This window comes from Castanea sativa, chromosome 10, assembly GCF_040712315.1.
Source record: "Castanea sativa cultivar Marrone di Chiusa Pesio chromosome 10, ASM4071231v1".
Classification (NCBI taxonomy): domain Eukaryota; kingdom Viridiplantae; phylum Streptophyta; class Magnoliopsida; order Fagales; family Fagaceae; genus Castanea; species Castanea sativa.
Genome location: NC_134022.1, coordinates 14705578 through 14717365, shown reverse-complemented (window position 1 = coordinate 14717365; position 11788 = coordinate 14705578). Strand labels below are relative to the sequence as shown.

General features: G+C 38.3%; 1 pseudogene; it reads left to right on the top strand.

Moving 5' to 3' along the window:
* The first annotated feature begins 2072 nt into the window (after positions 1–2072).
* LOC142612090 (cucumisin-like) lies at positions 2073–11106 on the top strand (annotated as a pseudogene).
* Positions 11107–11788: the final 682 nt, after the last annotated feature.

Genomic DNA, 11788 nt, shown 5'->3' with positions numbered 1-11788 from the left:
ATACATCATATTTAGATGCATCGCACAAAAAATGACAAGACATGTAATATACTTATATTTTGAATAATCTTTATGTCATTATCCATATTCAACTTTACAAAAATTTACAAGAAGATTTGCCTCTTATCATTTCTTTATTATTTTTTTATATAGTTATTCTTAGTATGTCAATTTAAATCTATTATTTTTTAAAAGCCATATATTTGATGGTTTCTAGGGTATGCCATATATTTGATGGTTGATTTAAATGATTTCTTGACAAAATTTCATTTGAATAATTTAATAAGTTATGTTATATATCTTTGGTTTTTTTTTTCCCCTAATAATGGTAGTTTATATTAACTTAGGTAGTAAGAATTTTATTTAGGCGGTTTACAAAATGATCCTTTATGTAATAATTTATATTCCCCTCATAAAAATGTGTGTAAAAACTATAATATAGGCAATATAATTTTGGGGATAATTACCTAATAATATAAATTTATGTAAGTTATACATGATGTCTATCTAACTATTAAAAATCATTTCAATTATAAGTGCGCTTTTTAATTATTTAACGATATAATTTATAAACAAAATTTTGGGCTTTGAAAAAAATAAATCTAAAAACGTCATGTAAAAAAAAAAAAAAATCATATAAACAAAATATAATAGATAGTTTAGAAATTGAATTGGAATCTAATACATAGTTAGGGATAACAATTGTGTTTTGACATACAATATACTCATATTTTCTGCAACTCGTTAAGTTTGCAATCAAATCATAGTTGGGGGTGTTCATGGTGCGGTGCAATTTTGGTCCATTTTTAGCATTGCATTTTGCGTTGTAGTTTAGCCAAAACTATAACCATATCACACCTAATTTTTGCGGTCACATGCGCAGTGCAGTATGGTGCGGTATGGTTTAGAGTTTAACCAAAATTATAATCGCACTGCACCTCATTGTGTGGTTACATGTGCGGTACGGTGTATAAGATGTGGTTTGAAGCTAGTATATTATTCAAATTTTGAGTTTTTCCTGCCTAGTCAAAAAATGATTTTTTCCCTTTATTTTGAGCCAATTTTTAAATTATTGAGCTAATGCTATGGCAGTTGTGGCTCATTCTCGCTTTTCTACATCCATATTGTCCATGAGTTTGCTATTTCTTTCTTTCCGGGCCTTCTTAGGCCCATTTACTTCTTCAGGGTCCATTTGTTTGCTTTAGGGACCTATGATCCATTATTCCTGTCACTTGGGTTTAATGGTGTTTCCATCCCACTTTCTTCTGCCCACGTTGTTGGGCTTCCTCCTCCTGCTGGGCTTCTAAAAAAAATGAGCAACTACAATCGTTTATCCTAAAAAATAAATATATTAATATATAGACTATAGAGAGGGTGTGGTGTGGTGCGGTTTGTGCAATTTTCTTGTTATAAAACTGCAAATTGCACTGCACCATACGGTGAGATTTGATTATGCCATTTTGCGAGTGATTTTGATGCGGTTTTTGTGGTCTGGTGACCACTTACACTCCTAATCATAGTACATGGGGAGAGGACAACATACACTAACACAGAGTGGCCGTATCTTATTCTGCTTGACACATGCAAGTCTTTCATTCCATTAAAAAAAAAAAAAAAATTAAAGGTTAAACAAAGCTAAACATTTCTCTTACTTGACGGAACCCACAAAGATAAGTGTACCGAATTTACCAGATGATAATCAGATTATTATTATACAAAGAAAGAGAGAAAAAAAAAATAGTGATTATCGGACAATTATCTTGACCGACTTGACGGCACGCCTAAATAATTGTACATAGTTTCTGAGCTAGTGAGACTAAAAAAATAATATAAACTGTTTATTTATTTGATAATTTTTAAATCGGCAATAATAACCTCTTCATATAATGTTTTTTTAAACATAATTTGGTGACAAAAACAACACAGAAACAACAAAAAAGCGTGACAAATGATGGTAGAAACAGCAAGCGGATATTTCAAGTTTTCATTTCTTGTATAAATACCTTAAGAGTTTTATCTCGTAATTAAGGCATCAACTTAACACCGTTACAGTTGAACCAAGTTCAATACCAATGGCCAAGGCAGTGCTACATATTCTTTTGCACACATTATTGCTTGCAGCTCTTGTGATGAGTTGCCATAGCCAGGAAAGGAAGGTACATTGGTTTTCATAGTTTAAATTTAGTCTTTTTAATGTCCAAAGTAATTCAACATGGTTTCTTTATTAAGGAGTTTGTGTTGCATACAGGTTCACATTGTATACATGGGAGACAAGCTTCAAGGAGATTTTTCTGCCGCATCATCGCACCATTCCATGCTAGAGAGTGTACTTGGAAGGTGTTACAACTTTTAGCCTGTCACTACTTATATAATGTCATAGTTTTGCACAAGTTTTCTAGTTAACACCCTATAATTAGTGTTAGGAGTTCTAATAGTTCAGAACTATGGCAATTAAAAGCAATGTTCAGTTAATGTAATAACTAATAACCATGCTAGGGTCTCTAGAAGCTGATATGTGGTAATGCAAAGGCAACTTATATCTATCAAGGTATTATGGTGCATGCTAACGTACGAGTAGTTATTTGAGATGTGTCAACAGGAACCAAATAGTGATCTTGGACATGATCTTGGACATGTTTGGAGAAAATTTTAGATTGAGCTGCGAAGTGTGAGCAATGTGACATTTTTAACTCGTATAATAATCAAGAGACTTCCAGTTTACACTCCAAGACAGAATTACACTTCAATGTCATCACTTTTATAACTGGAAACCACCTAAAAGGCTTAACTATATTCATATTGTTAAATATGTCATTCCAAATATAAATCCCTTCCCATAACAGCTTTAACTTTTGAATTAACTCAAGCATATTCCTCTCTCTCTCTCTCTTTCTCTCTTTTTCCAATTGCAGTGCTTCGACAGCAAAAGAGTCACTAATCTATAGTTACGGGAAGAGTTTTAATGGATTTGCAGCTAAATTAACTGATGAAGAAGTTGAAAAATTCGCAGGTGAGTGTCCAACTAGTGGCAAGGAATAAAATTTTACTACCGTTTGTGTGCTAAAAGCAGTTGAAATGTATTGCAGAAATGGAAGGTGTGATTTCAGTACTTCCAAACCACAGACTAAATCTTCACACTACAAGGTCATGGGACTTCATGGGTTTCCCCTCCAAAGGCAAAGTTGGAAGCCCTTAAGAAGGAGATGTCATTATTGGGCTTCTTGACACAGGTTATTATATTAAGTGCACAATTGTCACCGTTTTGCTTTGAATATGTTAGAAATACTGAATGATTGTATTGTATTTCCCAACTAAAGAAAATACATGTGTGCCTTTATATAGGAGGCATAGGAGTGCAGTATAAGTATGTAGTACAAGAATGTGTGCTATACAAGTAATCTAGTTGGGCCTAAAGCCCATAACACTATACACGTTAATAGCCCCCCTCAAATTCAAGGTGGATGTGAGACCAACTTGAGGTTGTCAACCAAAGTATGAAGGTGTCCCTTAGGATGTGACTTGGTGAAGATATCTACAAGTTGATCTGTAGAGGAGACTAAGATTAGCTTGAGAGCACCATGGACAAGATGATAACGGATAAAATGACAATCGATCTCGATGTGTTTAGTCTGTTCATGGAAGGCATCATTGTGAGTAATATGAATGGCACTCTTGTTGTCACAATAAATAGGAGTAGCAAAGGATGTAGACACACCTAAGTCTTTGAGAAGCCATCGTAGCCAAAGAAGCTCGGATGTGGTATCAGCAAGGGCACGATATTCTACTTCAGTACTGGAGCGGGCCACATGAGTTTGTTTCTTGCTTCGTCAAGAAATTAGAGAAGAACCAAGAAGAAAGTAATAAATAGTGGTAGACCTACGATCAGTGGGATCTCTTGCCCAATCAGCATCAGAAAAAGTATGGAGAGCAAGAGGAGATTGAGCAGAGTAGAAAAGACCATGGAAGAGAGTGCCCTTTAGGAATCGAAGAATGCGCAGAACAGTAGTATAGTGAGTCGATCATGGAGCAAATAGATACTGGCTCATCTGGTGAACAGCATAGGAAATGTCTGAACGAGTAACAATGAGATAAACTAGGCTGCTAACTAAGCATCTGTAAAGAGAGGGATTAGACAATAGTTTCCCTCCTGAGGGAGTCAGATGTGCATTAAGCTCAACTAGAGTGTTAACAGTCTTGCTATCAGTAAGTCTAGCTTGAGACAAGAGTTCAGAGGCATACTTGGCTTGAGTAATGTAAAGTCCATTTGTAGAATGAGTGATTTCAAGACCCAAGAAGTAGTTGAGATATCCAAGATCTTTCATCTCAAATTGTCGACTATGAAAATCCTTGGGTTCTTGAATGCCATTGAGGTCATCACTAGTTATGATCATATCATCCACATATAGAAGTAAAATAGTGCATTTGTTAGTGCGGCGAAGAAATAAGGCAGAATCATAATGACTGGGCATGTAACCCAAGCGAGAGATAGTAGAGCTGAATTTGGCAAACCAAGCTTGTGGAGCTTGTTTAAGGCCATAAAGTGCACGCCGAAGGTGACAAACCTTGTTTGCTTCAACAGAGAGACCAGGAGGAGGTTGCATATAAACTTCTTCACTTAATCCCCATTAAGGAATGCATTTTTGACATCCATTTAGAAAAGATCCCATTTACTGGAAACAACAACAGCTAAGAGGGCACGAACAGATGAAATATGAGCAACCAGAGCAAAGGTCTCTTCATAATCAATCCTATACTCCTGTGTAAAACTTTTTGCAACAAGACAAGCTTTGTAGCGCTCAATGGACCCATCAGAACGAGTCTTAATCTTGTAGATCCACTTACAACCAACCACCGATTTCCCAGGAGGAAGAGTGACCAAGTCCCAAGTATGGTTTTTAGATAATGCATCAAGTTCCTCTTTTATTACAATTTGCCATAAAGGGTCAGTGGAAGCCTTACGATAGGTGTGAGGTTCGTGCAGTGTAGCAAGGGCAGTGTAACAATGATAGTCAAGTAAATGTGCAGGAATGAATCTTACCCAAGTTAAGTGACGAGGTGGAATGTCTTGTGCAAGATCTTCAGGTAGAGCAGGAGCAGGGGACCCAAGCTCAGGGTTAGGCAGCTCGTCTTCGACCGGTTCATCTTCCACCTGTTCATTAGAGGGGGAACTAGGAAATGGATCAAGGATATCTAGTGGTTGGACAAAAAAGTCTACAGGAGAATCAGGAGCAGCTACAAGAGGATCAGGAGCTGCTACAGGAGGGTCAGGAGCAGCTACAAGAGGATCAGGAGCTGCTATAGGAGGGTCAGGAGCAGCTACAGGAGGGTCAGGAGCAGCTACAGGAGGGTCAGGAGCAGCTACAGGAGGGTCAGGAGCAGCTACAGAAGGAATATGTGCCTCATCTGGAAATAGATCTAAGATAGAGGAGGAAGACAGAAAAGCACGAAAGTGAGAGAGCTCGACAAGATGCGATGTTCCCAAAAGAAAACATTACAGGAGAGACAAAGACGATGAGAAACAGGATCATAATGCTGATACCCCTTTTGAGTTTCGCCATAGCCAAGAAAATAACAAAGCCTTGACCTAGGCTCAAGTTTGTTATGCTCATGTGGTTGAAGAAGAACGAAACAAGCAGAACCGAAGGCACGAAGGTGGTGATAGTTTGGAAGTGACCCAAAAAGGCGCTCATATGGAGTTTGATTTTGGATGACAGGACTAGGAATGCGATTAATAGCACGAACAGCATAAAGAGCAGCTTCGCCCCAAAAAGGAGCAGGAACTTTGGCAGAGAGAAGGAGAGCACGAACAGTGTCAAGAATATGACGAAGTTTTCGTTCGGCTCTACCATTTTGCTGAGAGGTACCTGGACAAGTTAGTTGATGAATAGTGCCATAGGAATGCAAAACAGCTTGGAAAGTATATTGAGTGTACTCAAGAGCATTATCAGATCGAAAATTTTTGATACATTTGGAAAATTGGGTTTCATTCTTTTTTGCAAAATTAGAATATACTTGCAATAATTCAGAACGATGTTTCATATTAAAATCCGGTTATAGCGAGAGTAATCATCAACAAAGACAACAAAATACCGAGATCCACCAATACTAGAGACAAAAGAAGGTCCCCAAATATCAAAATGAATAAGGTCAAAGATATTAGTGGATATTGATTCACAAGTATTGAAAGGCAAAACTGGTTGTTTTCCTAACTGACATGAAACACAATCAAAATTTTCCGTAGAGACTGAACCTAACAAACCTCTAGAAGCCAATTGTCGTACACGAGAAGAAGATGCGTGACCAAGTCGAGCATGCCAAAGTGCAAGGGAAGGAATAGAAGAAACTGTAGTAGCTGCGGCAACAGAAACGGGAGCAACAAGTGGAAGACGAAGGTTGTCCATGGGAAACATACGCCCAACTCTGGGACCAGTCCTAAACTCCTATCCCGTCCTTGAATCCTGCACAATACACCAAGAATAATCAAATATAATGCGATAACCCAACTCAGCTAATTGTCCCACAGAAAACAAATTGTAAGAAAGGTTAGAAACATTAAAGACCCCAGGAACAGAGAGGTTGAAGGTCAAAACAGAACTTATATTATGACCAGACATTGTGGAACCATTTACTGTGCGAATATTAAGAGAGTGTGGTGCAGGTTTAAGTTCAAAAAATAAGGACGAGTGAGGTGTCAGGTGATTGAAACAAGCAGAATCCATAAGCCAAGAGGAAGGAGACATACCAGATAAAGCTGAGAGAGAAGAGGAATAAGATGCATCACCAACCATACGAATGTCATTGGCGATGATGTTTTTAAGGTCATCTGTGGACATGGTGAAAGTGGGACCTGAAGACTTAGACTGTGCATAGACGGGAGTCATTGGTTGGACACTCTTAGTGTTAGCAATAGTAGCAACAGAAATTGAAACAGCTTATTTGTTGCGATGATAGCAAATCTCAATTTTGTGGCCAAAACGTTTACAAAAATTGCAAAAATGTTTGCTGGATTGTCGACGACGATTATTGCAACAAGAAGAAGACCTATCCTTATTCTTCATATAGAAGCAAAATATGCAAAAAATAGACTACAAAAATGAAATCTATGCAGAAAACTGGGTAAGGAGCACCTGGACAGCAAAAAAGTCAACCCTGGAGAAAAGTCAACGGTCAAAGGCAACCTTCAGTCAAAGTCAACGCGGGTCAACACCTGGTCAATGATGATGTGGTAGGTGACGTCAGCAAGTGAATGGACGCTGATGTCAGTTGATGACGTCACCTAGGGCTGACATCAGCAGGTGCAAAATTCGGCGCGTGCAAGTGCGTGGAGGTGTGTGAGGAAGGCAATCGGTGCGTAGAGGCGCGTGAAGAAGGCAATCGGCGCGTGGGGCGCGTGAGCTTCAATGCAGAATATTTGGGTGGCGCATGAGGGTGCGTGCTGGCTTCGATGACTTCGAGGTTTCCACAATTGAGTAGATCGGGATGAGACGATCACTGTGGTACTTGAAAAATGGTTATCGGAGCAAGATGCACGGCGGAGACACTAAGTGCAGTGGTCTGTGTGGTGCGGGACTCCTCAATGACGGCGGCTATAGGTCCGGAACCCAAGGACAACGACTGGAAGAAGTTGGAGGTTCTACGGCGAAAAACTGCTGCGGCTGCTGTGATGGCATAAACGATGTTGAGAATGGAGTAACACCAATAAAGACAAGACTGCTAAGAAAATGTCAGAGCAGTAGCTCTGATACCATGTTAGAAATACTGAATGATTGTATTGTATTTCTCAACTAAAGAATATACATGTATGCCTTTATATAGAAGACATAGGAGTGCAGTACAAGTAAATGTGTAGTACAAGAATGTGTGCTATACAAGTAATCTAGTTGGGCATAAAGCCCATAACACTATACACGTTAACAGAGTAAATAACAAAGCGAATGCTCAAATTTGAAGTTTTTCCACATTTGTTGTGTTGCAGGAATCTGGCCAGAATCTGATAGCTTCAACGATGAAGGGCTCGGCTCTCCACCTAGTAAATAGAAGGGTAAATACCAAGGAGCCAACTTCACCTGCAACAAGTGAGCTCTCCTTTAGCCTTGTGCTTATGTGCATTGCCATGCGTAGAAACATATTACTCATTAGATGAATAAGAACTAATGCGATTGAGAAAATTTCAAAGAAAAAATAAATTGGACACGCTGGTGATTGTATGAAGGCAATGATTATTAGGCCTATTGTGGAGTTTGTTGTCTTAATGGAAGATAACCAACAACTAAAAAAGGTTTCAATCCTAATTGACAGAAATAAAGATCAGTCACTACATTTTGAAGATTTTCTATACCAGGGACACAAACTCCTAAGTGATTGTCTTAGAAACTTTTTGGACAGGGGGCACATGTAACTATTACATAACTTGAGGCACAAACTAAAGAAATAATAAATTAACATTCATCTTTTAGGCATTCATCTCAGATAGCTACTCACAGAATTTTAAAATCACAGCAAGATCATTGGAGCCCGTTACTACAACAGTGAAGTCCTATGACATAACAGACATCAAATCCCCAAGGGATTCTGAGGGTCAAGGAACCCATACATCCTCAAGAGCTGCAGGGAGGGAGGTAGCTGGAGCCAGCTACTTTGGGCTAGCTGAAGGAACTGCAAGAGGTGGAGTTCCTGGTTCAAGGATTGCAATGTACAAAGGTTGCTGGTCATCTGGGTATTACTCAGCAGACGTCCTAGCAGCATTTGACGATACAATAGCAGACGGAGTTGATATTATTTCCGTTTCCATTGGTTTTGACGGGTTTTCACCATACTTTGAAGACCCATTGGCTATTGGGTCATTCCATGCCATGAAAAATGGCATCTTGACCTCAGCTACTGCTGGAAACTCAGGACCTTTCCCATTATCCGTTGCTAATCATGCACCTTGGATATTAACTGTTGCTGCGAGCACCATTGACAGAAAATTTGTTGCTCAAGTTGTGCTTGGCAATGGACAAGCCTTTACTGTGATTTTTTGGTTGAAGTTAATATATTCAAAAGATATTATTCCCATAGAGTAATCTTTACTAATTCTTTGAACGATCTAATGAAGGGTCTCTCCATTAGTAGCTTCAATCTCAATGGAACATCATTTCCCTTGATTTGGGGTGGAGATGCTGCAAACTACTCTGCTGGTGCTGACCCGGATATTTCAAGAGGTTCTTTTTATGGTGCCCTGAATTCATACAAAGTACAAGGAAAGATTGTTTTCTGTGAAGGAGCTGTCGATGGCGCTAGCATCCTATTATCCAATGGTGTGGGAACCGTTATGGCTGACTCATCATTTACTGATTTTGCTTTCAGCTTCTCGTTGCCAGCAACAATAATTAGTGTTGAAGATGGCCTTAAAATTTTAAACTACATCTAATCAACAGAGTAAATAAATTGCTATACTAATTATCTTTAATTAAATCATTGATGGCATAAATTGCTTACTTACTTCGATATCCTAATGAAATACTTTGAACCCTTGATAGATTTCCGATTGCCACTATTCTGGTTGGTGAGACATGGAAGGATGTCATGGCACCTTACGTTGTATCATTTTCATCTAGGGGACCTAACCCTATCGCCCCAGACATTCTCAAGGTGATCAGAAAATGAGTACATAGTTTACAAAATTTTTTTCATCTATAATTTTAGTTTTAGTTTTAGAACGTGGCTTAATATGTTAAATTATGTTTGGATGATATATATGTAGCTTGATCTCACAGCCCCTGGAGTAGATATTCTTGCTGCTTGGTCTCCTGTGGCTCTACCTTCCGTGGACCAGGAAGACACTAGGAGTGTCAAATTCAACATAATTTCTGGTACATCAATGTCTTGCCTTCACACTAGTGGTGCAGCTGCCTATGTTAAGGCTGCCCATCCGAACTGGTCACCTGCTGCCATTAAATCTGCCCTTATGACCACAGGTGAAGTAACAAACTTGACTTCTAGAACATGATTATGTTAAAGACTATTGCCTTATAGAAAATGTTAAATTCCCCTAATTTTACTACAAAAGGTTTAAAAACAGACATGACAAAACCCAAGAAAATGGCAGAAAGATTAAACATGCCTTGCTATACTGTTTTGTTGGAAGCATTGAACCTTATAGACAATGAAAGAAATTAGCCACACTGATGAATAACATTATAAATCATCGTTTATTCTCTCTCAGTGACCTAACTTTTGTCATGAATAGCTTATATTGTGGACCCCAAGAAGCATGAAGACCTTGAATTTGCTTATGGATCCGGTCACATCAACCCATTCCAAGCCGTAGACCCTGGGCTCGTCTATGATGCATATGAGGCAGACTAAATAAACTTCCTGTGCATGCAAGGCTACAATACCACCACGTTAAGACTCATCAACGGAGGTAACAGCAGCTTTTGCATTACCTCAACGCCTGGAAGAGCATGGAACCTTAACTATCCCTCATGCTCTGTTGCCATGGAAGATGGCCAGCAGATTAAGGCTGTATTCACTAGGACAGTCACCAATGTTGGCCCACCAAACTCAACCTACACTCTTTGTTAGGTTCTAAGTACTTAGGAATGAATGTATTAGAACTCTAATATGTATTGTTAGCAAACCATGATCAAAACAGGTGTCTAGTTATGTTTTAGACTTGCTTAAAGTGTGTAATTTATGTACAGTTGGAATCAAGTTAACTACAGAAGTTACTGTGCATTTTTGCCTGACTCGATCGATCGAGAATTAGACTCGACTGATCAAAAGTCGTGCAGATTGTTTTTTCTGCAGATTTTCCAAACTCTACACTCTTAGTACATACATGCCAGCCTCTATTGATGTTACTGCGGTACCATCAGTGTTGTCATTCTCTGCCATTGGAGATAAAAAATCGTTTTGAGTGCAGGTCTATGGTCCAAACATAGCACAACAGCCAATCATATCTGGTGCAATCATATGGAAATATGGGCATTCTGTGGTGAGAAGCCCACTTGTACTCAATACGGACACCCTTCGTTCTCAATGTCCCAGAAAAAGCCAGACTCCATAGGTTCTTCCATGCATCACAAGAATGGGATCGTTAAACACAAATATATACAATAAGTCTTTTACAATTTTTCTTCCAACATTTTGACATTGCAAGTTATTAACAATAAAGAATATACAATAAAGTTACTTGGCGAAAGTGTGGCCTATAAATAAGTACTGTGACCAAGTGGTTCTTACTCACTTGGCATCATCATGGTTGTTGGTGGACTCATATGAAAATCAGTAACTACTTTTCAACTCAGCAGTTGTGAAAAAAATTGTGTTTTAACATTACTAAGTATTGAGATTTGTATGTGCATTTAAGATGGCATGTCAGATTTGTACCCTTATTATGAGTTAAAATATAATTGAAATAATAAAACTAAATGTTGGAAGCTCTTCGCTTTGGCTCTCTGCCCTTCTCTGATCCCTTTTACTCGCATTGTTGATCTATAACTATATATGTCCATCTCACACAAAACAGAAAACGTGAAAAACCTAAATATCGTTCTAGCTAGGACTACATAATCTACTATAAATAAAAATGTCAATTTTATTGAAAGCGAATTGTTCTTTTTGTTTTGCATATTACAAGCCTATTTAAAGGATCCATGAACCTTATCTTTCAAATGAAAGTATTCTTAAACGTATCCTAAATAATACGCTTAATTTTGATTTTTAAAAAAAACCAAAAAATACACTTAGAATCAAATTTAATAAAACTCAACTCCTAGAAACATTCTTATTCCCACAATTT